General features: G+C 42.0%; 1 protein-coding gene across 6 annotated transcripts in view; it reads right to left on the minus strand.

Moving 5' to 3' along the window:
- Mamld1 (mastermind like domain containing 1) overlaps positions 1 to 26,080 on the minus strand; it is a 127,229-nt gene extending 101,149 nt beyond the window's left edge. The window contains exons 1-2 of one of the 6 annotated variants that reach the window (XM_050123658.1): positions 24,825 to 25,081; positions 5,389 to 5,543 (exon numbers count right to left, since the gene is read on the minus strand). The gene's annotated coding sequence lies outside the window, so the exon portion shown is untranslated. Of the gene's footprint in view, positions 1 to 5,388; positions 5,544 to 24,824; positions 25,084 to 25,936 lie in introns of those variants that run through there. The other 5 variants (XM_050123654.1, XM_050123657.1, XM_050123653.1 and 2 more) reach the window with 5 other exon arrangements.
- Positions 26,081 to 26,861: the final 781 nt, after the last annotated feature.

Raw genomic sequence — 26,861 nt, forward strand, 5'->3', positions numbered from 1 at the left:
CCAATACTGGAAAGGATGTGGGACAACAGCAATTCTCCTGCATTGTTGTGTGAGAATGCAAAATGATATGGCTATCCACTTTTGAAAGAAAAGTGGTTTGGTTTTCCAAACCCAAGCATCCTCTTACCAGATGATCCACCAGGAAAGATCCTTGGTATTTCTTTACTCAAAGAAAATCTCAGGTCTGCATAGAAATTTGTACACGGATGTTGATAGCAGCTTTATTCATGATTGTTGTTAGCAATTAAGATGTATCTCAGAGGGTTAATGGATAAATAAAGAGGCAAACCCAAGCAACAGAGTATCTTTCATTGTTAAACAGAATTGTGCTACCAAACTATGAAAGAAAAAAAAACTCAGAAAAATCTTAAAAGTAAACTACTGAGCAAGAGAAGCCCATCTGGAAAGGATAACGTCTGTATCCAAGCCTACCGCATGTAGAAAGGATAACGTCTGTATCCAAGCCTACCGCATGTAGAAAAGCTACAACTATAGAGATGGTAAAGGGGCAGTGCTTTCAGGTGAAGGTGGGGAAAGTGGACTACAAAGAATTTTACGACAGTGGAAATGCTGTGTGTGGTTCCAGTATAGTGGATAATTCCTATTCATTTGTTCAAACTCCAGAATGCACAATGCCAAGAGTTAACCATAATTTGAACTGTAGATTTTGAGTGAACTGTGGATAATCATGTGTCTTTATTCTGAAGGAGAATATGGATAATGGTAGATGGAGGCTATGCAGGTCGGGGATGGAGCAAATGATATTTGAGAACTTTATCATGCTATCAATTTAATTTTAATTAATCTAAAATAGTTTTTTAAATGATTTAAGAAAACCCTTTCCTTATAGTCAGAAGCGCCTTGGAAAAGATGGCCTACTTAACAGAAAGTAGAAATTCCACCTTCCCAACCCTCTAGCTCCGTGAAAGTACATAGGAACAGTCTGATTCTGTTCCGAGAGATCAGGAGTCCATGCATGCCCATTCCTCCATCAGGGTAGTAACAGCATTCCATTTTCTACTGACCCCACAATGCTGTGAAATACCAGTGAGGAATAGCATCTCCACCGTCACACCTCTACTTCCCTCCCCCTGGTTGGGTCTAGAGGTGAGATGAGCTTGAATCTCAGTCAAAGGTATAAAGGAAAGCCATTGCTCCCCTTTCTTCAAGGAACCATCACAAGAAGGTTGTATCAGTCAGGGTTTGATTTTTACCAAAATGGTCTTAGTATGATCCTTCAAGAAATGGATTGGAATGTCCTCATATTACATCTTACCATGGCTACTGGTTGTTAAACAGAAGACTGAGTACCATGCAAAAACCTGTAATTTAAAAATGTTCAGAATATGTCTAAAAAATAATTATCCCAAGAATTGAAAAAGACCCACAATATGAATGAGTAACAATGATCAATGGGTCTTAACATGAAAGTGATTTTGTGTGTTAGCATTATTTGATGAGAATTTGAAAACTTCCATCTTTAAAATGGTCAGCAAGAAATTACCAGTACATTGAAGGTTAGTAAAATAGAAAAATTTCAGCAAAGCATCTGAAGTTACAAAAAAAGAACCAAATGAAAATTGCACACATGAAAATAGACTAATAAAGGATAGGTAACCCCACTGGATGGGCCAACAGAGTTGAGATGAAAGAAGACAGTAGTAATAAATATTCATAGAATCCATTCATTCTGAGCAACTTCCTGAGGGTAAGTCACCTATGAAAAGAAAAACTAGTAAAAGAAGTAGAAGCAAAAGAGGAAGAAGAAGTATAGGAAGAGGAGGAAGAAGTAAGGGCTTAGGAACCTATGGAAACAGTAACAAAAGATCCAATATTCTGTGTCACCCAAAGTCCATCAGGATAGGAACTGTAAGTTAAAAAAATAGTAGTAAAATTGGAAAACAATAAGAATACAGATCTAAGTATAAAAGAGAATCTCAAACATAAATTCAAACCAAGAGAACTTAGAATCAAACTTCTGGAAACTAAAAAGCATGCCCAAACTCTTGAGAACAACTGGGCGAAGTAGAACATTACTTCCGAAGGCATACCAATTCAAATGACAAGGTGCTTTTCTTCGGGAACCACAGAGCAGGAGGAAGTAGCACAACATTTTTCAAGTGCTGAAAGAAAAGAACTGTCAACCTCAAATTATACATCTGGCAAAAAATATCCTTCAGTAATGAAGGGGAAATGAAGATATTCTCAGATGAAGGAAAACAAAGAGATATTGCTCCTAATGATCCCATCGTTACATAATGCCCAAAGGAAGTTCTCTAAACAGAAAGGAAATGATTAGAAAAGAATGTCAGAAACTTCACAAAGGACAGAAGAAATTTAGGACAGGTGAAAATAGTGATAATATAATGAACTATTCTTTCTCATGAGTTTCATACATCATATCCAATGAATGAAGAGAAACCTCTGACACCATTTCTTCTGATACTTAGTGTGCACACAGGAAATAGAAAAGACAATTGATACAAAGTAAGAAAGGTGACATAACCTGAATGCAAGTAAAATTTCTATATTTTAGTAAATTTGATAAAATATCAATGGTAGGCTATGATAAATTTTTTATGTATATTACAATGATCACCAAGACAATTATACAGTTAGCTAATAAAAATGAAATATAAATGTAAATAGAATCCTAAAATATGTTTAAGTGAACCATAAGAATGACAGGAGAGAGAACAAGATGGGGGAAAAGAAAGACTATGGAAAGCAAAGAATAAACAAACAATAAATTATCACTCTTAAAGGGGGAACACTTAAACAATTATCTTGCATTTATATTGTTTAAACACATCAATTAAAATGTTGAAATTAACAAATTATTTTAATAACAGGTATGTTTCATAGCAAGATATTCTAAATACAAAGCATAAGTAAGTTGAAAGTCAAAGTAAGGCAAATGTACCATGCAAATATTAATTTTACAAAAGCAGCAGCATTACTAACTAAAAGGTCAGAGCAAGGGAAAATGTTGGAGAAGACACAATAATCATAAGTATGTACACCTGAAATAACAGGAAGTATTTCTATTTTATTTAGGTTTTATTTGTTTTTATTTTAGTCTGATAGGCCTAAGTACTCCAGGTTAGCCTCAAACCCACAATCACCTGCCTAAACTTTATAAGTGCTGGGGTTACAGGTGTGCTGCCCCATTATGCGCAGTCCGCAGGTATTCGGATGACATGAAGCAAAAACTAAATGAGCCAAAAGGATTAAATCCACAGTTGTAGTTGAGTCTTCAGCACCATAATTTTCAGCAAAAGTTAAAATCAGCAGGCAGAATTAGAGATGAAGACATCAACAATACTTGATCAACTAAAGGTATCTAGATGGCACAGGACAATCTGCCTTCTAAAAGATACATGTTTGATTCATGGGCTTCACAGAAACACATCAAGATAGACCACATCTGGATCCCTGAAACACATCTCAGACAGTTGCTTGGAATGAAATTACACAATGTGTGTTCTCTTATCACAATGTCCTCTAATCAAACTGAAAATCAATAATAAGCAAACATTTTTAAATGTCTCTTAATATTTGGAACTTAAACAATCTACTTCTAAGTGTACTAAACTAAAGTTAATAAAAAATGAACACACAACTTTTAAAAACATGTGGTATATAGTTAAAGCTGCATTGAAGGGTAGATGTGTGGTACTAATGCAGATATAAGGAAAGAAATACACTTTCAAATTAATATCTGATTTAAGCAATTTATGCTTATCCTGTAATAAGCGGTACAAAATAAATCCAAAGAAACAGAAGATAAGGGATAATAAAGATAGAATAAGAATCAATGGAACTGGACATGGGAACGTAGTTCAGTTGGAAGAGCACCTAGCATGCAACAAGTTCTGTTTCATCCTCAGTACCACATATAAGTGGGTGTAGTAGCATACATTTATAGGGCAGAGCTAGGGAGATAAACATTATCTTTGGCCCTGTGTGAGGTACATGAGACTCTGTCTCATCCTTCTGTCTCTCACCCCTTCAAAATGAAACAATAGAGGGAAAGATTAAAAAATGAGCTTCATCATTAGTGGAAGCTTCACCCCTACTGTTTGTTTTTCATAATCAATAGTCTTACCCATATCTGATACTGTTAACTGGCTAAGTCATAGACCCTAGGGGAAAGGCTACTAGCATTATTCTACTAAGTGGACACAGTATTAAACTATCTCCTCAGTTCTTATCTTTATACCTACAAATTAATAGCTCTCAACACTTTTCAGGGAAGGTTTTGTAGTAGTAGTAGTATATAGTGATTAACACAGAGAACCACAATTGTTGAATGTGCAGAAAATAAGACACTTCAACTTTAAATGGGTATCTACATATTATATTATATTGTATTGTATTATATTATATTATATTATATTATATTATATTATATTTTTCATCCAAAGGCTCAAGGATCATTTTAGAAGAGAGACCAGAAAGAATTAAGATCCAGAACTAATAGATATCCGAAGGGAGATTATTTTCTGGACATGTCAGGAAAGTCACATACATGAATGCACGTGTAAGACCTGCACAATAGCAAACTCGTCAGAACCCTAGTATGCACTGGAGGACAATGCCATAGCTCTAGCTGAGAGGCTATTGGCAACTGATGGCTGCCATGGAAGGGACAGTCAATTTTATTCTGGCATGCAGACCCTGAGAGGCTACCGAGTTGCCCGTAGATGGTTCCACAACCTTGTACACACGGGAAGCACCAAGTGAACTTAGTGAATTTGAAAAAGAACATGTAAAATTTCAAAAAGAAAGTGGTGGAAGGACAGAGAAGAATATAGAAGTGGATTTGATCTAAACACATTACATGCATGTATGAAATTCTCTTTTAAATGCTAATTTTCTGGAAAGAACAATAAAATTGACTTCTAGTAAGAGTGAATTGCCAATATCAGAAGTACAAAGGATATAATTTACAGACCTTACAGAGACCACAGGATAAGGGAATATTATTCAAAACTTTACATATATAAATTTGAAAACTTAAGATGAAATGGACCATTTCCTTTCATGCAAAAAATTACCAAAACAGATCACTTCAATATCTCTATAATTTTTAAAGAAATGTAATTCATACATGAGAAACACCTCCCAAAGTCTTCACACCTAAAAGGTTTAATTGGAGAATTCTACAATAAAGAACTAATAACCCAATACATTTTTTTCTGGAAAACAGAACAGGATGAAACATTTCACAGTCAATTTTTATGAAATTAGGTATTAACATCACGTGAGAACTCAAGACAGAACAAAAAGGAAACTACATCTTGAAATGCTTTGTGAATATATATGTCTAAGTCCTTAAAGAATTAACTAGTGCCAGGGAGATGGGTCAGTGGGTAAAATACTTACCACACGAGCCTGGTGACTTGAATTCAATCTTTAAAACCCATCTAAAACGCCAGATGCATCTGTGTACATCTGTAATCCCAGCACCCCTATGGCGTGATGGGAGATGAAGACAGGACAATCAGCTAGAAGCTCACAGGCCAGCTAGCCTGGAGTACCTGCACAGCAGAAACAAGAGCAGAGACCTTGTCTGAATAAGGAGGAAAGTGAGAACTGACTCCCAAACACCATCCTCTGATCTCCATACCGGCGCTGTGTGTGCATATGACTGCACTTACACACACACACTCGCAGACGCAGTACACACAAATAAATATATAAATAAGTAGAAATAAGTAACTATAAATAAGACAATATTAGTAAGCAATCTGAATCTTGAGCAAATAAATTTATAGGTAAAAACAATAAAAAAACCTAGACCTAGATGGTTTGGAGTATTGTACCAGATATTTATTGGAAAATTAGTACTACTTTTACACAATCATTACCAGAAAGAAATGACCAGCGGGGCTGGAGAGTTTAATCGGTGGTTAATAGTGTTTACTGCTCTTGCAAAGTCCCTGGTTTAATTCCCACATCCATATGCTGGCTCACAACTGTCTGTAATTCCAGTTCTAAGGGATCTGACTTCCTATTCTGACCTCTGTGGGGTCCTGCATGTACATGGTGCATATAAAAATACTTAAGTACACACACATACCCGTAAAACACTTCTTCCCTGCCCCCTTCCTCCCTCCTTTCCTTCCTCCTCTCTCTCTGTCTTTCTGTGTCTGTCTCTCTCTTCCCCCTTCCTTCCTTCCTTCCTTCCTTCCTTCCTTCCTTCCTTCCTTCCTTCCTTCCTTCCTTCCTTCCTTCCTTCCTTTTTTTTTTTTTCCGAGACAGGGTTTCTTTGTGAAACAGTCCTAGATATCATGGAACTCACTCTGTAGACCAGGCTGGCCTCAAACTCAGAGATCTGCCTGCTTCTGCCTCCTGAGTGCTGGAATTAAAGGCATGCTCACTACTGCCGGGAAAAACATTTTTAAAAATAAAATGTTGGGAATATCTTCCAACTCATTTTACAATGCTGATGCCAAAAGTAGATGAACATACTGTAGAAAAAGAAAATTATAAATCAATATCTTTTATGCACTTAATTTAAAAAAATCAACAAATGCTAGCAAATCAAACTTAGGGATGTATGAAATAATAATACACCATTGCCTAGTATGGTTTATCACAGATTATAAGTTTAGTCCACCATTTGGAAATTAATTCATATTATCTACAATATAAGCAGGTTAAAAAAGAAAAATCATGTGATCATGTTCGTGAGCACAGAAAATCATTTGACAAATTCCATAACCATTAATTTTGAAAATTCTGAGGCTAGTAGGAATGAAAACGGACTTTGTAACAAGTGTCTACAAATCCCTACAAACATATTTTATGATAAAAGATTGACTGATTTCATGCTAAGAACATTAACAAGGCAAGATGTCTGCAGTCATAACTACTACTCAATAAAACCACTTGCAGTTCTAGCTGGTGTATTATAAGGCAAATTAATGGAATATAAGGCACACAGGTCAGAAAGTATGAAATAAATCTACCCTTATCTACAGGCAACATGATTATCTATATAAAACTCCAAAGAAATTAATAAAATATCTTCTTTACTGTGAACTAAAAAACCAGCTCACAAAAAATAATACACATATCCTAACACCAAACACTGGAACACTAAAACTAAAAATCATAATATAATACTGGCATAAAGATCAATGCATAAGTAAATTACTCGAGAGTCAAGAAATAAATATTATGATTATAGTCAATTGATTTTGCTGTTTTGGTATTGGGGATTGAAGCTAGGTCTTATGCATGAAAACTAAGCACTCCCCAGTGAGCTATGTCCCCACCCAGGTGCATCTTTTAACAAGATACACCAAGACAACACAATGTGTAAACAATACTATTTTGATTAAAAGTGTGGGGACAACAAGATAGCCACATGAAAAAGAATGTCCTTTCTTTTCACTCTATACAAAATAGGAAACAATTTATACATTTTCCCAAAGACACATAAATAACCAACAGGCATATATAATGTTGTTCAATAGCATCAGGGGAATGCAAGTCAGAATCACAATGAGGTATTAATTCACCTGTTACATGGCTTTTTTTTTTTAATATTGGAGGGAATATGAAGAAAAAATCCCTGATCATAATTAGTAAGAATGAAAATTGATGAAGTCATTATGGGAAACATATGAATATTCCTCATAAATTAAAACTCCTATACACTCTACCTAGTAAAAATGATATCATGATCTGAAAGAGATACAGGTTTGACTATACTTGGCTGCAGCACTGCCCATAATACTTGAACTTGTGAGGCAAAGATTAGAATGGTTGCCAGGACCTGTGAAATGTACACCGACTATCAGCTATGAGATATGTAAGTTCTGGATAACTAATGTATGGCATGGTGACTATAGTTAACATCACTGTGTTGTTCTTAGGTCTTTAAGCCTAGCACTGAAGAGGCAGATCCAAGCAGTTCTCTGCACTTGAGGCCATCCAAGCTTATATAGTGAGACCATGTCTCAGAAAAATTAGCGTATTGAGGTAGAGAGATGGCTCAGCAGTTAGTAGCACTGACTGATCTTCCTAAAGACCTGGGTTTGGTTACAAGCACCCACACGGGGACTGATCACAACCTTCTGAAATTCTAGTCCCAGGAGATCCAACATCCTCTTCTAGCTCCTAAGGCACCAGGCATGCACATTGTGCAGAGATATACATGAAGTTAAACTGCCTCGTACAAATAAATAAAAAAAAAAAACACTTGCTAAAAGAACAAATTATAAGTGTCATTAACACTCACAGAGTAGATTTTAAATGTGATCAATACAAACACTGTAACCACAAGGGGCTAATGGATGTATTGAGTGTAGTAATCGTTTTAAAATATATATCTATATATAATCATCACATTATACAACTTAATTATGGAAAGTTTTGCCTGTTAATTCAATATGGTTTTAATGAAACTAAACCAGAAATGGAAGGTAAAACTATGTGTAAAAACTAAAACCATAAGAAACACAAGACGAAATCTTTGGCACCTTGAATTATTTCTTAAGTATAATTCTAATAGTCTAAGTGATGACAGGAAAACAAAATAAATTAGGCTTTATTAAAATTAAAGCAAGCTTTTATGTTGTTGGGCCCACAAGATGGCTCAGCAGATAAGGACATTTGTTCCCAAGTTCAACTACCTGAGTTTTATTCCTGGTACCCACTTGGTGGAAGAAAAGAATTGAATATTGAATGTTGCTCTCTAGTCTCCACTTGTTCCATAGTATGCATGCTCACATGCCCCTGTGCACACACACACATGCACACACATGTGTTAACACACAAAAGAATGCAGAAAGAACAAACAAAAATAACTTTTATTACTGACAATATAAGGCAGTAAAAAATGGCCCATAGAACATAAAACTTACTAGCAATACTGTAAGACTCTAATACTCAGAATGTATTAAGATTCTTTATATTTATTAAAGAATTGACGGACAACTCAATTTAAAAATGGATAAAGTCTGAACAAACACTTCAAAGAAAATATGCAAATGGATAACAAACACACAAAAGATGCTCAACATTATCAGTCAACAAAAATGTAAATCAAAACTACAATGAAATAGCACTTTATATTTATTTACTCAAGTACTACAGGTATTGACAAGGATGTGGAAAAACTGGAATGTATTGTTGGCAAGATGGTAAAAGTGGTACAACTACTTTGGATTATAGTTTGGCACTTCTTCAAAGTGTTAAACAGTTACTGTGTAATTCATACATCCCTCTTCTAGGAATGTACCCCAGGGACATGAAAACATATATCCACATAAAAGATTGTACATGAATGTTCATAACAGTTTTATTCACAATAGCTAAACTGTGGTAACTCTAATTTCTATCAACTGAGTGGAAGGACAAACTGAATTTGATGTGGGAGGTGATGTATGCTGTGAATACATTTTATTGCCATCAGTTAATAAAGAAGCTGTTTTCAGCCAGTGGCTTTACAGAGTAAAGACCAGCTGGAAGAGATATATAGAGAGTAAGTGGAGTCAGGGAGATGTCATGTAGTCATCCACATGAGACAGATGGGCCAGAACCTTGCTGGTAAGCCACAGCCATGTGGTGATACACAGATGAATAGAAATGGGTTAATTTAAGATATAAATGTTAGCCAGAAATACACTTAAGCTATTGGCCAAAGAGTATTGCAATTAATATAAAGTTTTGTGTGATTATTTCAGGAGTGCGGGAAGCCAGGAAACGAAAGAGCAGCCTCCCTGTCAACATGAATTTTACTCACATTTGGAGAAAATGAAACGTTAAAGGAGTTGATTTAGTGGGTAATGTGTTTGCTGTACAAACCTGAGGACCCAAGTTTGATCATCAGCACCCGCCATGGAAAGATGGCCATGGTGGACTAGGCAGGTGGAAACACGTAGATCACAGGAAGTTGCTGGCCAATCAGCCTAGCATAATTGGCTCCCAGGTTCCAGAGAGAGACACCCTGTCTCAAAAAGGAAAATATCTCCTGAGAAAGAACCCAAATGTTGATTTCTGGCCTCTGAACTGGCACATGCTGCTGTACAAATATGAGCCATACACATCTGCATTAAACACACATGAGAACAAGAAGTATCAAAAATAGGAGTAAGAACTAATAAATTATGCAACCTGGATGAACCTTGAAGATATTAATAGCCCAAGGAAATCAACCATGAAAGTTGGCCTATTATTTGGGAGAAAATGGGGGTGAAGTTCTTTAGCCTGGGTGTGAGGAAATGCTTTCTGTGAGTCAGTATCCAAGAGTGGTTAACAGAAAAGGATGTTCCTTAAGTACACGAAAATCCTTTTGCAGCTGACTGTGATGCATGCCTTGAATTCTAGCACCGGCTAAGTGAAGGCAAGAGAATCATGAGACCTTGTCTCAAAACAGCAGGCAAGCAAGCAAACAAAAACCTTTGGCATACCGTGGAAAACAAGTATCCAGGAGAACAAACAAATTTAGAAAATTACTTCTAACAAATATTGCAGATAAAAACCCAATTATCATCACCATACAAAGTCTTAAAATTGAGATATAAACTCCCCCAAAAAATCAATAGAAAAAGACTTTAACAGATAATGCACATACAGAAAATATCAAAAGGCTCTTAAGCATATGAAAAGATGTTCCAAGTTACTCATAATTAGAAAAATGCTAATTAAACTACACTGAGATATCATTTCTCACCTATCAGATTTAGAAAAAAACAAAAAGTATAGCAAATGCTTTGATGGGGAGGCTCTGGGGAAAGAGACATTCTCATGGATTGATGGAGGGAATTGGGCAAGGCATATCAAAACTTCATTTGTTTTTACATTTTGACACACTTGTACTTTGTTATTATTACACCTATAAAAACTGACCCTGAAGATACAGCTGCAACAGTATGACAATGTATATATTCCAGCGTCTTCTTGAAGTAGCAGAAGTGCAAACTATTGAAAACAACCTAAGATACCAACAGCCAGGAGTGTAGCACACTGCAGCTGTCAGGAAAGATCCAAGACTTCTGCGCACTGACATAGGATGCTCACTAGGTCATGTTTTCAAGTGCAAAAGTAAAGCCTAAACGCGTTTGTAAGGTTCCGTGTCTTATGAAAGCAAAAAAATTCTGGTCTAGAAAATACACAAATGTGTCCATTTGTGTTAAAAGGGCACGGGGGGGGAGGTAATATATTGGTTAAGTAAAGTAGATGAGTAGAATGAGGAGGAAAGGAGAGAGAGAATAAATATTTTTGTGGATTGCCATTGCAATATTTCTCACTTCTTGTACTGTGTTATTAATTCGCACATACATGCACATGCCCCTCAAAGAATTAAAAAAAATAGAGAAAGCAAAAGGAGTTCAATTAGAAACAAACTAAATCCTGTTTTTGTTGTTGTTGTTTTTGCATTTATTTTGCAAGAGAATGTCTTTATTTTTAGGGAATTGTCATTAAAATATTTGGGGAATAAAGGAGCATTATGTTCATAATTAGCTCTCCCAATTCCGAGAAAGGAGTATGTGTGTGCACACGTAGGTGTTTGTGTTGTGTTTGTAGAGGAGGGCTGATAAAAGATAAAGAAAAATGGAAAAATCTTAATATTTGACAAAGTGGCTTCCTGGGAGTGAAGAGACAGAGACCTAGCTCAGGTTGGTTTGTTTACAATGATGGATTGTACAGTCATAAGCTAAAGACACTGTGTGTGTGTGTGTGTGTGTGTGTGTGTGTGTGTACTGATCTTGGACCTTGTTAACAGGCTTCCACACAATCATGGGTTAGCAATGCTGAAATGACCTTCTGTGTACTCTAGGATTTAGTGAGTAAATATGTTATGGATAACAGCAGAGATTTCTCACTGTTTACGAAAGGAATTATAAAAATGGAAAGAGGAAAGGCAGAATGAACTTTGGTATGGAATTGGAATTTAGAGGAATAAATGTGAGCTCAAAATTCCTAGGTAGGTAAATACGTAGGCCTTACAGACAAAGTTATGATTTGATTGAAATTATCTCTTAGCCTGGTGGACTGAGAGGATGCTGAGACACCTGTAGGATTGACCATGTATGCAATATCTGCATTAAGGTTTCTAAATACTAGTATCCATTTAAAGAACTAAGATTCCCTAGGAAAATGGGTGATTTTAAGGGCTAATGTAGGGAGAAGTAAGCACAAATGGGGCCTGGTGTCTTGTAGTGGAAATGAAGGTGATGCTCAGATGATTAGATACTGATAGACAAAAAGACATCCAAGCCAATTTGAAGAGGCTCTCAAGAGCCCAAACTGTAGCAATCTGAGAAGAAAAAATAGATAATAATAAAGGTTCATAACTTATTAAATTAGGATAAAACCCTCCAAATCTAATAGTAACAACAATATATGAATAAATATATTTACTTACGATATGGGAAGGTAAGGCCTTACTTGTAGTAGAAAGCAAAACAATAAATATAGACAAGATAATGGAATTAAAAGTTCATTACTGTAAACTTTCCTCAGGCATGGCCATCAAGTGATGCCAAACTCGTGAGGAAAAGAGAGAGGCACAAGGAAGACATGACTTTAACCAAGTTATTGAAGTGACAATTACCAACAATGCCAGCCAGCAACCTCATGTGCCCCCTGATGTGGTGCACTAAGGGGACACAGCATTACTTTCCTGTGACTCCTAACAAAAATCACACAGTCCAAATCTAACCAGGAGGAAACAGCAGACAACAAAACCAAATTGAGGGACATTCTGTGAAATAACCAGTCTGTACTCTCCAAACACATCAATGCTTCAAAACACCAAACCAAACTGATATATTGTCCCAGATTAAAGGAGACTGAAGTCATGGCCAATTGCACTGCATGATCCTCAATTTTCTCGTATGCTTTAAAGGTTTTATTAGAAAAACTGGCAAAACTTGTTTTGTTTTGTTTTTAACTTTTATAAAAATATTTTTGTTTCATGGTTCTGGAAACTGGAGAGCTATTGTAGATATATTTGAGCTAAGAACTGGCCTCTTGGTTCACATAGAGCAGTCTACTTGGCTTTTCATATGGAAGAAGACCCCAGGGGGTTTATTGGGTCTGCTTTATAAGAACACCAATGAAATTCATGACAATTCTATCGCTATGACCTAAGCATCTATCAATCATGTCACTCTCGATACCACCATACCATCAATTTGGGGTTAAGAGGTAAATTGTTTAAAGTAAGGTATATTCTCTGACATCCTAGGATTCCTAGCAAGTCTATGCCAGGGTTTAATCTACAAAATTTTAACAAAGTTTCCAAATTGCATTCTTTAGAAAAATTAGCACCGATATTAGAGTTATGATTTTGATCAACATCCTGTGCTTCTGTGTGAGAATTCCTTTTGTTTCTAGGATGTGTGTGTGATGTATGTATGTATGTATGTGTGTGTGTGTGTGTGTATGTATGTATTTATGTATCTGGGAGTTCAAAGAACAGTGTGTCCACAATTTGTTCAATACAAGTTTGAGAAAGTAATGTGCGCATGTAAGTATGATCTGTCTGGGGTGCATAAGATATAAAGAAAATATGCCAAAATCTTAACTCCTTAGAAACAAATTGGTTGGTATTCAGAAATTATTGGAATTATTCTTTTTTGTGTGTGGATGTGATGTGCTGATAATGTAACCCAGAACATTATACATGTTAGTTATTCCCCTATCAATGATGATGATGATAGTGATTAAGGAAGACTGCATTCATGTCAAATACAGAAATTAAATAAATTACAAAAGCTTACAAATGACCATTCAATGCCCCAAAGGTAAGGTGTAAAGAGCAAAGAGTAAAGACCTTTGGGTTCATGCTCAGAAAATATCTAGCTTGATAAATGACTGTCTAAGAAGCAAGAGTACAGGAATTTCCAGGTACATGTTGGCATTAAGAAAATAGTAACTGCCAATTGGATAGCTTTCAAGTCAAAACTGGACAGTGGACCCACTACCAGTGCTCTCTAAAATCTCAATCAGTATGGCAGATGCCAGCGACTCTGTTTAACTCTCTCCAGACCCACCTCCTATAAGACAGAAAGCCTACAAACCAGACAACTGCCTTCAGGTAGAGATATTTGCGGGGGATGCATATGACGTAGCAAATGATGAAAGGATGAATTCATGAAGAACAGGTAATTGTATGAGAATGAAGATGTGAAGGGCTATTAAATATCCATGCAAAAGAACCTATGCAAATTAATGGTAAGTAGTAAATTAATATGCTTAAAAATTCTAAACCATTCAATACAGAATCACCCTATAAAGTGCAGTTGATTAGAGATATACAAAAATGAGGACATCTTACCTGAAGTGTGTTGTCTAATAAATTTGTCATTAACTTCATGTGGTTATTAAAGATTTAAAATCTAGCAAGTCCCAAATGACTTGTGTTGTAAAGGTAAAACACACTAAATGCAAAGACATAAATAATAAGAGTATACAACATTTTACTAATTATGTCTTGATTACATGCCAAATAGTTTAGATATGTTGGGTTAAATAAAAATACATCATTCAAACTAATTCAATCTGCTTATTTTATGGTTTTTCAGCTTAAATTATTTCTATTGGACAGCACTCTGGTTTCACATTTTGTTCCAATCTTCCTCACTGAAGTCCTTGCCTATCGTACTGAAAAGCTCACCCTCCTTGGCACTGCTTAACTCCCTTGATTTCTTTTCCTTCAAGGCACTCGTCATCTTTCTGCTTTCTTCATGCTTGTATCTTTGACATGCCATTCATGTGTATCTTTATTTTCACAGTGGCTACTAAATAGCTCATGGTCTGCTCATCCATCCATCCATCCATCCATCCATCCATCCATCCATCCATCCATCCACATCTTTTGTAATGCCTGTACATACTAGACACATAAAAATCTTTTGCTGAATCTATTTTTCTAGATAACTTTTGGCCATTTTGAATGGACCATTAGCTGGGGCTCCACTTTCGTACCACATGCTCCTTCTTTGTTGTTCTCATGGAAGCAAAGAGGCAGCCTAAAGCCAGTCCCACTGTGGACAGGAGGAAAAGGGGACACATTTTTTGAAGGTCAGTCATCAGGAGTTCAGTGCATTACATAATTAATGAATGTATTTGCCCAGATATCTACCTTTCTCTTGCAGAAGCATCAAAATGTAGCCCTGGAGAATGGCTTAGTGGCTACTTGATGAACAGATATGTATTTAAGCCTTGTGGAGGTAGACAGATCCCCCCCACCCCATCAGCTCTCTTCCTCTATCGCTTGCCACCTTACTCTTTGAGATAGAGTTTCTCACTGAACATGAAATTCTAGGTGGCATGTGAAAGAGGAAAAGAGCTCATGTTGACTCCAGGCCTCCACACACAAGCACAAGTAGCTGTATGTACCCACATACACACACAACATACATAAACATAACCATTGGCAGGCCCAACTCTGGTCAAATCACATCCTCTAAACAGGGGGATTCAACATAAAAAGAAAAATCACCCCCAGATGCTCCCTCAATGTAGTGATAGACTGGTGGAGCTCAAAGAGAGCAGGGCCACAAAATGAGACGGCGAAGCTGGACTCAACTCAGCTCACAGGCTACTTCCTCACCAAGCCCAGAGTTTCCTGACTCTCCCCTCCACGCAGTCCACAGCAGTGGGGCTGCCTAGGCTGAAGTGGGGAGGAGCAATCCTAGAGCTAGCGCCAGTGTCCAGAAGAAATGGGTATATTTGTAAGCACCTCATGAGCTCTAGGTGGCCAGCACAGTTCCATGATTAAGAAAGCAAACTAAGGCTGAGCACTCTGAGTGCAAACAGTTGAGAAACTAAAAGCTTCTTTTAGACAAGACAAACTGTTACTCATTACAAAAATAAGGGTGGGGTTGCTTGGGGTTGTTTTTTCTTTCTCTAATGAAAATTAGAAAACACGAAGTCAAACCTAAAACAGCCATCTGTTTAAAATGAAATAATTTCAAATAACAAGCCCCTAGAGACCACCCCCCATTATTCATAAAATCTGTTTTATTTGAAATTGGGCATCGGTACAAGACCAACAAAATTCAATATTTACTGTTAGCTGAAAACAACTCATGGCTGTTAGGGGAAGAGGTGAGGGATAAAAATTCCTTCCCGATAAGCTACTGTTTGGTCGCTAGAAAGAGAACGCTCGCAGTTCTGTATTCTGCGGACTACAGGCCTATTTGTAATGGGCAGTCTAAAGGTTTCTTCTGCTGGTGCTTAGGAACTATGGGGTATTTTGCAAGATGGGACTCCTGAGGCCTGAACTAGTTTGGTGTCTTGTAACTTGCTGGATAGCCCTTGGGAGGTATGGAGTTTTCTTCAGTTCCAGTATCCTCACGTGCAAAATGAAGTCTTTACGGGAATTTCCCGTTTTTCTATTCTTTGGCTATATACAAAGAACTGCCAATGTTTTGTCTTTAGCCAAACCTCTAGAACTGCTTTCCTTTATCTAACTGTCTCCATGCCCTCCTACCCAAACAAAAGCAAAACACCCCTATGCATTCAAGTCTTTGGTAATCTAAAACAATTGATCATTATGTCACTTCCAAATATTTTCAGAAGTTTCTATCTTACTGTGCTCCCCAATCACAGAATACCATGGCTAGAGGAGGGCATTGGATTCCCTTAGTTCATTCTTATTCTGTAGAAATGTGGAAACTGAGGCCTATCAAGAGGAAGTGACTGGCCTTAAGTGTCCTTAGTTGGCATGAGAGATGACCCTGGAGCACAGGTGGGTGGGTGTTCTCACTACAGCACTGGGGGCTTCTCCCAGCCTCATGAACGTGGTCCCAAACCAGTGCATCTTTCGAAGGGCAATGGCCAACTGCCACATTTTATGCTTTACAAATCACTACTGTTTTGTTCAGATACATGATGCTGTCTCAAGTTGCTAGGTGAGATCTGCTTTCAAGTAACTGTCACGATGCCCCCTTCCAGATTAAAAATGAAAGTAAGTCTGAGACACTCTGCATTGCAATCCAGTGTCAATACTGATATCTAATATGCTCTGAACGTAACCACCCTTGATAAACCTAGCTGATTTAAGAAAAGATAGAATGGGCAAAAGCACATGCAATGGCGACTAGGAGGAGGGACCCCATGAGTTTAATCTTGTGATTTTATGGATCTGATTGGGCCCCAGAGCAGGCTCCTGGGAGGCTACAATTAGATAATGGCTTCATATTGTATTATTAGTGGGAAGGAAAGGACCTCTGGGCTGCCCTGCTGCTCAAGGCATGATTCTCAATCCCAAGGGAACACCTAGAAAATATAGAGGCAGCTTCTGGGGCTCCCTGGGGGTGTTGAGTTCCCAATGGGATTAGTGTAGCGACACTCCTTGATGCTGCCAAGAGCTCATTTTGAGGGCTGTGAGAACAAATAACATAATCAAGCTCTTTATTCCGTGGCTGGGGCATCTCTAGAAAGAACCAGATTGTTCACTTTAATTCCAATGTCAGCATAACTATTTTAACACCAAGTGGGTCAGATTTGACTCCAAATCCCTGAAATTAATTTTAGAGTGGCAGTGAAATAAAATAGCATACTTTGAGCTTTGTTGTAACATGTTCATGCAACACACAGCAAAGAAAATGTAGTAATTAGAGGTTAAATTAATCCTTGACAGACACCCAGCTCAGAAACACTGTGCTCTCCTCCCCAAACCTAGCATAATGCATGCCAGGCTTTCAGAATTAGCCTCACAAAGCATGTGATGTTGGCAATTACACCGAAACTCCTGTCCCATTTTGAATTCCAAAGTCGGTGCTGGAACTTCCATAGACAGATATTAATACCGAGGACTCACTGAGAATAAAACCCAAACAACATCGTACAAATGCCAGCAAAGACTACCCAGCAAAGCTCTCCACAGCACTGACTGCCCAACTTGAAAGCAGGGTGAGACATCATCCCGTTAGAGACTATTGCTGCCAAGACCCAGACTGATTATGAATTTGCAGCCTTCACTCTCCAACTTGGTCCAGTCTTGCAGCTGTGACTCCAATAGGTCCCCATGACGTCCTGACCACAGCACACACAGATACAAGGGTAGATTATCTTACAGCACAATTCAAAATGCTCCTCCTCCAGGCCCTGCATCTCCTCTCACCACTTTTGATCTGCCTTGAAAAAACACCCGTCTACTCAAACTTCTGAGCAAAAGGCATCTTCTGGACATGCCTGAGAACTGGAGGGCAAGTATGGGCTACTTTGGGCAGCCCTTCTCATCTTCCTGGAAAAGTTGGGCAGCTCTCTGGGCCTCAGTCTTCTCTTCTGTAAAATCACCGCATTTCTCCTTCTTACAATAAGGTTAATCTTTCTGCATGTGAGTCTTCAGAGGAGTTGGTGTTCCTTTGTTAACTGTGCATAGTGACAATGGTCAGCTTGCTAACTGGGGCCATGAAACAGGCAAGCAAACCTGTGGTCCCAATCCCCTTTACAATCCTTTGGAACTGAGGTGCCAGTGTGCCAATGAAAGAAGTTGAGAGTTAATTTTTTTTCAGGCTGAAATTCTAGGGAAAAATATGGATGGTTAGCAATGTGGGGCTTGGTCCAATTGCACAGAACACACTGGACACCCCGAAGCACTGCAATTTATTGCCATGCCTTTAGTCCTTAAGGTCCTGCTCTCCCACCACCAGATAAAAACCACAATCCAGGGCCTGCAGACTCTCCTAAGCTAGATGCTATTCTATTCAGTAGCTTTGGCTCTTTAGCCTGACCTCTTCTAAAACAAGCAGACAGGTATCCCTATGGCCTAATGTCAAGGTACTCCTACAGGTACGAGAAAGGTGGAAAACACAATAGCTGGTGAGGCAGAACACACAGAAGGGTACCCAGAGAAAGTAAGGAACTTGTAGTTTTTATTGTGGGTCTTAGACTTCACAATAAAAAAAGAATCACTAGCTAACTGAAGGTCAAAAGACAGAATCAGGTGATCATGGGTTAGAACTATCTCCAGGGCTTAGGCAAGGTCCTTGTCTTATGAACTAGATGCAGTAGACAATGGGGATGTCTGGAGCTTGAAGAGATGAGAGGTCAAAACAGTCCATCTGGGCTAGGAAAGTTTCATGGATTTTGCAAAGAGCTTTTTGCCTTCTTTTGCCCAAGATCGTGTCCCTAGAAGCCTTTACTCTACGGAGTTCAGTGCCTTTGGCCGGGTTTCTTTCCCCAGGGGACTCGACTCTTAGATTGTAACATGTCCAATTGTTTGGAAATTAGGGAGGTCATATTTTAGGAGAAAACGTGAGGCTCCAAGGAAAAACCAAGGAAGGTCTGGGAAAGGAAGGACGGGAGAGAGAACAACTGGAGGGGAAAGAGCAGACAAGGAGAAGCTCAACTCAATGCCAGCTTCAGCTCGCATTGCATACATGCTCCAGGACTAACAGCTCTGGACTGGTAATTAGGGGCAGGACCGCACAGGACGTATATGAATATGCTATAATGTGCTAACCCTTTCTCACCTCATGCAGACCTCCTTGATTCACAGGCCCCAGCTGCAGGAGGCCTTTTCTTCTTCCTCTGCTACACTTATGTAGCAAGAACAATGGCACAACACTAGCAACAAATAATAAACACATACCACAGCACTGTACTTGTGAATTTTTGCTTCTCAAAGTCCTAAAGATGTTCACGGATTTGCTGACTAAAAATTTTTAAAATCATAATGGTTCCAACTAAGCTTTGCAATGCTCCTTTCTTGCCATCCAGTTGACTGGTGCTGCCTAGGTTACCCCTTCATGGTGGTGGTGGTGTGAGAGGTGTAGGAATGGGAATGGGTTCATTGTGCCGATCCATAGTAACCAGCTCCTGTTCTTCCATCATTTATCTCCCTCTCCAGTGACATCTGGGTCGGTCTATTCACATTCTCTATGCCCCAACAAACACTCAGCCATTTTTGCTTGGATAAGGGGATTTTTTTTTTAGTTACATCAGTTATATGTGTATCAACATTCATGGCAGCAAGATAATTGCCAAAGAACTGAGAGGATAAAAGGTCTTTCTTCATAACGTCCACCCTTACCAGTTATAAAATCAATATTAACATCAAGCAGGACAGTGGCAGATTCTTCCACTGCTGCTGAATCCTTAAAGTAGGAAATGTGTTCTTTAGAAGACACTCCTCAGAACTGGAGGGTTAAGAAAAGGTTCAGCATCGAGTTCTGAATCCATATCCCAGTGGGTCATGTGTGTATGTGGATAGCAGGTCTTTTTGTCCTTGTAACCTTTGCTAAATAACTGCAAGGCAGCAAATCTGCTCTATATTTAATGAGTCCTCTGGAAATATGCCAGTCCAATTTCAAAGAGTTTAGATCCCGTTATCTGTAGACCAGCCCAGTGATTAGGAGGCCTGCCATCAATAGGCCCCCAGAGGGCTGGATTAGGGGTACTGGACAAGAGGCACTCTGGGCTGCCTCTCAGCCTCCTTGTCTATAGCTCTAGGTTAGAAGTTCACACTTGCAAAGACACAAGAGGGGGACACTTCCCACTTTAATATTGTTTTGCTTGGCCTTCTGCCACATTTAACTCCCCTCTTTTCAATGTCTCTTAAAATCTTAGCCCCATTTCTTTATCTATCTTACTGTTTTCCCCAATGGCAAGGCTGAACTTGGTGCTTGATTTTCCCAGAAAATGACCATTTTTGTTCACAGATCCTAATACTTTAGAAACTTGGAGGGAATCAGATTCAGGGGCTAAAGGGGAAATGCAAGGAGGGAGGACAAGCTTACCCATGATCCCTCTGTTAATTAATAGAAGTTTTTAGAAAGAAAAGAATGTTACCCAGTTTCTAGTCAAATTATCTGATCAACCATCTACTGTCTCAGGGAAAGAAAAATCAGAATCACTGAAATTGAAAATGGTTACTACATATGCAAAGCCCCTTTAAAAAGTAGGCTTACTTCTGCCAGGAGAACCACTTGGTTACGATCAATTTTTGTTCATCCCATAACCCCAAACAGTAATGGAGTTCCTAAGCATGATTCACTAACAGGTGCATTTTAAGCCTTTAGCGAGTGGGGAGAAAAGATTAAATTGCTGCTGGGTTTAAAAATGCCTTTTCTTTACTGAAAAGGATTGGCAACAGCAAACCTCCTATCTTAACAGGCAATGAATGTGTAACCCCCCCGCCCCAACTCCAGCAACAGGCTATTTCCTGGTTCAGTTTAAAAATTCAATGACGTTCCTGTTTCAACCCACACATCTGTGTCACTGTCAGCGTCAGTGGCAGGAAAACAGACAAAGTCACCCTTTGCTAATGATTTCCTAACATGGAATTTCCTTGTGTCTTCTAAAGCCTTTCTTCCAACGCCAAACTGCCCCCCCCACCACATTGTACTGAAGAAAAAACTGAAAATGGTCCTCGCCCGAAGAGAATGGTTTTAATGGAGATCTTGTAAGGAAGCCCTTCAACTCTTAAGATGTTTTTAAAGGGAGACTAGGGGCAGCACTGCTGGTGTTCCTAACAGCAGCAGCTCATCCCTTTCTTCCCTTTCCCTGATTCCCAAGTTCTACTGTGAGCATCATTCTCATAAATACTAGAGGAAACAGGCACAAGCTGGACACAGGTAGAGCTAGAGAGCAAGACAAGCTCCCAGAGCAGCAAAAACACAAGAGATCTGCGAAAGCACAAAACAATATAGAATCCCATCACTTTTCCCCTCTGGAGAACATCCTATTTAATATGCTACTGGTCATCAACGGAAAAGAGGGCTGTTACTTTAAGGGGAAAAAGCTGATTAGCTGCTCTAGCTGGCAGCAAACAGCTGGTCTGTCCGGCAGGTTCAAGGCCATTTCAGCTCCTCTCTTCTGGAGGTACCATATGTTCCATCTCGCACATCAGCACCTTTATTTTCCAATGATCTTGCTACAGAAGAAACGCACAAAAGGAGGAGAAAGTAGAACCAACAGTTCACCCTTTGATTACTTTCTTATGATTTTAGATGTAATTGGGATGTGTGTGCGTGGGGCGGGGGTACCACTTCACCTACTACTCTATAGACCAAAAAATGTTCAGACAGCACACTTATTGCTATGGGGGTGGAGCGGGAGAAAGACGTAGAAAGGAATGCATCTGCAGGCGCTCATACAAAGACTTCAACACCAGATTAAGGGGGTACAGGGAGGGGTGGAAGCAAGGAGGGATCGAGAGGAGTAGGTTTACTCTAAAGACTACCAGTTTGAGTTAGGTCCCACCCCTTCTTATTTGTCACTTTTTGTTCTTATCAGTAACCTTATCTTCCCTGAGGAACTTAGTTCTTTTGGAGAAGCCCTGAGGAGCGAGCTGACAGGATGTGAAAGGTTACTTGTAACATCAGGCTTAACCTCCCACATGGCAAGCCCGGTTTTATCCCAAGTTTGGTGGGTGGGGGGGAAGCAGGTGGAAGGAACACAGCCCATAAATCCTCTGTCCAGCTAAAAACTTGATGCCGGTGCATTTTGGACACCCCTTGTTGCCAGACCCTGTGTTTGTATAGAGGCAACAGGCCAACGCGTGGTCCCTGGCAGCTTCTGCGTTCACTTTCAGTTCCAGACTACCCTAGAGGTGGCAGCGGCTACTCACTTTTCATGCCTCAAACAAAGGGCACCCTCGGAGAGTTTCAATCCTGTGGAGTGTGTGTGTGTGTGTGTGTGGGGGGGATACGATAGTAGGGAGCAGGAAAGAAGAGGAATATAACTAGACTACAAGGTGGGCAAAGTCTCAAACCATTACCAGTGCCTCTGCTGCCTATAGGCTCAGCAGCCACCCTAGGTTTTTTTTTTTTTTTTTTTTTTTGGCTGAGAGGGGCGCCCCAAAGTAAAGCGAAACTGAGGAATGGGCGCCCCCTATGCCCAAGCCCTGTCATAACAGGGACCTGCAGCATTTGCCCACCCTGCTGAGCATTCGCCGCCTCCCGCCTAGCTCCTGCCTGCTCCCAGTACAGCAGGCCAGACAGTCTTAGCTGCATGAATTTAGGGTGTCCAAGGCTGGCCGACCAAGTGCATAGAACACATCAGGAACAAGAGCTTTCCGAGATTTCCCGGGCTCTTACAGAGGGTCCTCAAAATACAGACCCCCCCCCCCCATTGCCTACACTAGCCCTCCTGTCCCAAGCGGCTCGAAGCTACTTGGAGGGAGGCTGCCTCCCCCCGCCCTCTGCCTCTGAGTCCCTTTCCCCTTCCCTCTCTCCAGCCTCCTGGGAAACAAAGGGGCTTTTTATAAAGCGGATTGTTGGCGGCGGCGGCGGGGGTGGGAAGGAGGGGGGAATCTATAAAGACAAGAAGAGGTGGGAGGGAGGGAAGGAAAGAAGCTGCGCGGCCTCCAGGGGCCCAGAGCAGCGGTGGCAGCCGGGAAGCCCTGGTGGGTGCATGGTAGACCCCGCCCGGTCAGTGGGCACCAGAGCGAGAGCCTGCGCCTGCCAAGAAACTGGGCCGAGCCGCTGTGATGCTCCCATCCACCCACCGCAGGCAGGGAACAGGAGTAGCGGCCATGGCCCGGGGCCGATGGGGGGGGGGGAGAGACATGATTCCCGCGGGGGTCTTCTCTGGAAGACCCTGGCCCTCTCCCTAGCAAACTCTTTGAGAATTGCTGAGGCTTGAGGAGACTTTGCGTCTTTGTTACAGCACGACCTGCTCTCCTCGACTAGGCTCTCTCGCCCTCACAGACAATGTCCCAGAACCGGCCTTGGTCGGCTACCCGCAAAGGGAACATTTGGCTTGAGGACGGTACTCTAAGGGGTTCCTTCTGCTGCCAAATAACAAGGACAAGCTACCCCAGCAACTGGAATCCAATCTCCCCAGGTTCCCTAGACACTCCGTGCTCCTGCCCTTGCTCTCACACACCCACATTCGGGGTGCCCGACTCAGCCGCACCCAGCTGCAGGAGCCCAGCGGGGAGTGAATCCCCCAGATTGAGGCGCGTCTGTTTGCCCAGGTTCCAATGGCTTTAGGGCCGAGTTTTTCTGTGGGGTAATCCTATTAGTGTTCGCTCAGTCCGAATTTAATCACCGATCGGAATCAGACAGCACCGCTAGCTTTCCAGGCTTCGGACTCACTGCATCAGGACGGAACCTGGCCAAACCAAGTGGCCAAGAAAAGTATTTGGCGGCGCTCCGGGGGGCTTCTCACCCGCCTTGGGCAGAGCTTGGCGCCTGGCTAGGCTGCAGAGAGAATGCCCGGGAGCTTGGAGCGCCAATTCCTGCGCAGGGGCTCTGGGAATGCTGGGTGGGAATCTGTTGGAGCTGCCTCAGGCCCCCAGTTTTGCTCCAGGCTGCTTTCATGAGGAGGAGTTGGCAAATGGGGTGGGGGAAGCGCAGGGCAACGCGCACACCCCACACTCTGTTCCGCGGCAGCAAATTAATTTGGGGCGGGGGTATTCCTCATCTAGTGCCCACTGCTGGACTCGGGGGCTGGCATGAGAAGACAGAATCTCTGATGGCACCTTGGGCAGTGAGCAAGCGGCCCAGGGGTGTGGGGATGGAGTGGGTGCTTCCTGCTAACCTAATGTAGCCCGTGGAGCCCGCGCAGCTTGCACCCCTCTATACCTTTTCTCCTCGGAATGCAGCTGCCTCCGCCCAGTTTTGGACTCCCCCTGGGGCGCCTAAAAGAAGGCAGAGACCAAAGACCCTGGACGTTGAGACATGCGCTCACCCCAGTTAGGCCAGTCCGCGAGGGGGGCGGCCAACCCCCAGCGCCAGGTGGGCCGTGTGCTCAGAGCAAAGTTTGGGGTCTCCCATCTCACAGCACCCCGGGGCCCCGGATCCTCAAAGATAGAGACTATAAGCGGGGGCTATAAGTGCACCCTGGAGCCCCCCCCCCACCCTAGTAGTCGGACCTCCCGCATCCGCCTTCACCCTTACCGTGTTGCGGAGCTCCAGCAGCAGCCAGGGCAGAGTCGGAGGGGCGGGCAGCCGCCGGCACAGGCAGCCTCCCCGCAGGCGCCCGCCGAATGGCCCAGCCGGAATGAAGATCACCCCCTGGCTAGCGGCCGGTGCCCCCGCGCCCGCCCGCTGCCCGCCGCTTCAGCTCGCGGCCAAGTTCATGCTGGCGGCGTTGCAGTGGCGGCCTCAATCTGCTTGCTCCATTCCCACCACCCGGCTCCGCGCCGCGCGCCCGGAAGGTGGAGTTTCGGGGGGGTTTAAGTTACTGATAGGCATTTCTCACTGCTGTGTCACTCGGGGAGGAGGAGACACGCACGCCGCACACTCACACACCCTCACACTCACGGCGACGAGCAGCTCTGGTCTTAAAGGAGAAGCTGCGCTGCCCTGCCTGCGACCCCACCGGCCTCAAGCCTTAAAACGCAGGGTTTCCAGACCGGGATGTAGACACAAGCAAACTAAGAGCCAGTCGCTCAAGGGACTTCCCAAATCCTCTAGACACTTTTTAATGGGCGAAGGAACAGCGGGCTGGATTCGTAGTGGCAGCCTCATTTTTCCCTGGGGCAGCTAGGAGAGACGTGGGAAGGGTGAGGGCATAGTTACCTCAAAGGCTGCTTAGGAGGTGAAGGGTGGCCTATACCAACGAAGTCAAGTGGCTGCACTGTGCGCTGATCGGGAGAAGCAATAGCTGGGTTAGAAAGCAAGCCCAGTCATAAGAATGGGATGGGGCCCCTCCAGGGCCATAGGAGACCCTGGGCCTAGGGGAAAAGTCATACGCCTCAGGTTAACTTTTCCAGTTAGTTTCAGAACAGAGCGAGCTGGTGGCTAGCGAGCATTACGGAAGGACAGAAGAGTGAGAGTGAGCAGAAAAGCCAGCACTCAACCGTGATAAGGTGAGAGAATGTTCCAGACTTAGCCTGAGAGATTGAAGACGAGGGTGAGAGACAGAAACCAAGAGAAAGCTGACAGAGAGAGGCAGACAGATGATGATGAAGTAAACAGAGAGGGAGACCCCTTCTCAATCTCAACACAGCTTGACTCTGAAGCCAGAGCTGCCACTTCTCCCTCCTCCTTCAGGTAAGGGCGCTCACCTGCAGTGGGTAGCAGCTGCTCCGTGGCGGGTGGCGCTGGTCTCACTCTGCAAGCAATGTGTCTGTAGGCTCATCAACAACTCATATCTGGATGATCAAACAAACCAGCCAGGAGTGATTACAGTAGGGACCTAGGCTCCCAAGTGTCAGCCATTGACCTACACGCCTGTGCCCCACCCCACCCTCGGCGCGCAAGTGCGCGCGCCTTCTCCCTCCTTGATGTCCCCCTCCTCATCCCCCCCTTCTCCCCCGCCCCTCCGGTCTGTCCTCAGCTCAGAGGCTGATTGTTGTTCTCGCTGCCAGTAAGCTTATCCCGGAACTCAGGCACGCTGGCCATAGTCTCTCTGTTGCTCTCTGTCTCTTTCTCTGGGCCCAGGGCGAGCAAAGACCATGCTCAAGCTTGACTGGACTAGCTGTTTATGGAGGAGTTGATCACAGGACCAACACCTGTGGCTTTTGCAGTAGCCCGAGTTGCTTGTAAACTGCCTAGTGGGCCAGTACCCCCAACCCCCCACCCGACCCCCTTACCCCCGGCGCTGAGGCTGGAGACCTCCATCTCTGTTCTCTGGTACTGTGGGCTGACTCCCTTCTTCAGGGTACCCAACCCGGGCATGCATGCGACTAACCTGAAAAATCCCTGGTGGGAGCGGCAGCAGCTGCTGCAGTAGCAGTGGCAGCAGGGGCTGAGCACCGCAGGGAAATGTCACGATGACTCACTCCTACAGCTAGCGCTGGGCTCCTGCAGGTACCTCTAAGTAGTAGCAAGGCGCTCTTGTCTGCTTGTCCTAGGAAGTCCCAGGTCATGGCGGGGGGGGGGGGCGTAGCCCACACAGTCCCCCCTTTTCATTTCCCCCCTTAGCTCTAGGATATAGGACAGTGTGTGTGTGTGGGGGGGGATCGACACATCTAGAACCAACGACGACAA

This window comes from Alexandromys fortis, unplaced genomic scaffold, assembly GCF_014885135.2.
Source record: "Alexandromys fortis isolate MF-2015 unplaced genomic scaffold, M_Fortis_MF-2015_v1.1 scaffold_206, whole genome shotgun sequence".
Taxonomy (NCBI): domain Eukaryota; kingdom Metazoa; phylum Chordata; class Mammalia; order Rodentia; family Cricetidae; genus Alexandromys; species Alexandromys fortis.